This window comes from Panthera tigris, chromosome B3, assembly GCF_018350195.1.
Source record: "Panthera tigris isolate Pti1 chromosome B3, P.tigris_Pti1_mat1.1, whole genome shotgun sequence".
Classification (NCBI taxonomy): Eukaryota; Metazoa; Chordata; class Mammalia; order Carnivora; family Felidae; genus Panthera; species Panthera tigris.
The window spans coordinates 32,375,373-32,377,137 of NC_056665.1; the positions used below are offsets into that span (position 1 = coordinate 32,375,373).

The following is a 1,765-nucleotide window of genomic DNA, read 5'->3' on the forward strand; positions in this document are numbered from 1 at the left end:
AAAAAACAGACACAAAAGGACAACTATTGTATGTTCCCACTTATATGCAGTACCCAGTAGAGGCAAATTCATAGAGACAGAAAGTAGCTTAGAGGTTAGCAGAGGCTTGGGAGTAGGAAGGAATGAGAAGTTACTATTTAATGGGCATTATGAAAATTAATAAAGGGAAACCACTAAAATGGAATCGGAAGGCTGGTAGGGGGAGCTCTCATGTCCTACCATTCATCATCAATTACAAATCCAAGAGGAAGAAATGGACTTCGCATCTCCGTACTCCTTTACTATCCAGGCAGGAGGGAAAAGGCTACCCTTCTCTCCCCCTAGCAACAGCCCAGCCAATGAGAGACAATTACTACTCAGCCAATGAGAAGCCACTATGTTTCCAAATCCTAGTTTACTTCACTGGACTTTTTGTTTATAACACCCCTCCCAACTTCTCCCTTTCCTCTATAAAAGAGCAGTTTCTCTCCTTTGTTCTCCAGACTTACCTGTGGTTTTTGCTGTAGCTTGCTGGTCCCAGATTGCAAGTCTCTGCTATTCCCGAATAGGCCCATTTTTGCTGGTAAAATGAACTGGCAGTTTTATTTTTAAGGTTAACTAACAGTACAGTTTATGTTCAGGATGGTGAAAAATTCCAGAAATAGATGGTGGTGATGGTTGCACAACATTGAATATTCTTAAATGCCACTGAATTGCATACTTAAAAATGGTTAAAATGGAAAATTTTACATTATGCATATTTTACCACAAGAGAACGCTTTAATAGAAAAACCACAAATAAGGAAAAGAAAGGGGTTAAAATGAAAGCTAAAGAAGGTGGAAGGCACAGAAGGAGGAGGAGCTTAGAGCCCTTGGGCCCTGCAGAGAGCCAGGCAGCAGCAGCACCCACGTAGGTGGCCATGGGGAAGCGTTACTTCTGTGACTACCGCAACCACTCCTTCCAGGACAAGCTCCACACCCACAAGAAACACCTGAATGGGCTGCAGCACCTCAAAGCCAAGAACGTCTGGTTCTAAGATGCGTCTTAGATGACCTGTTCTAAGGTATGACCTGTTCTAAGATGCGTCTGCCATCTTGTTAGATGAACAGAACAAGCGGCCCCGCAGGAAGTTTCTACTGACAGGCCAGTGTGACTTTGGCTCCAAATGCAGATTTCCCCACATGTCACAGACAGACCTGCAGGGGCAGAGTATCCAGGTGGAGAAGGAGAGGTGGGCCAGGAAGTGGCCACTAAATGTCCTCAAGCTCCCTGAGGGCCATCTGGAAGACTGGTTGGAAAAGAGCCAATCGGCTGAGCTCAGCCCCAAGCAGCAAGGACGAACCCATGAGAACCACCGTCTTCCACTATCCTGGAGGCTAGCCACCAGTCCAAGAGCTGTCTGAATTCCTGTGGGCAGCCCCACCCAGGGGGTGGTCCCTGAAGCCCAGAGTCCACTGAGACTGAGGGCTCCCTCCCCACCTGCCTCCCTCTTGTCAGCTTCTGGGTTAGTCACAATAAAGAGAAGGGCTTATTCTGGGGACACCAAGGCCCCCTCCTGCTGCACCCCATGGAGCCTCTGAAACCATCAGCTTGGCTTGGCCTGACTGAGCCCCCACAGTCTCCCTACCAGGTGTAGCCCTGGTCCTAGCTCTGTTCCAGGCAGCTTCCCCCTCCCTCCCTCATGGGACATCTTGAGAAGATGGGTGAGAAAACTTTCTTCTGGATGTTTATAAAGAAAGTTTGCCAAGAAAAAGAAAGGAAAGAAAGAAAGAAAGAAAGAAAGAA

The 1,765-nt window shown here is 47.4% G+C and overlaps 1 pseudogene; it reads left to right on the forward strand.

The window, feature by feature from the left end:
* Positions 1-899: 899 nt before the first annotated feature.
* LOC102969171 lies at positions 900-1,438 on the forward strand (annotated as a pseudogene).
* The last annotated feature ends 327 nt before the right edge of the window (positions 1,439-1,765 follow it).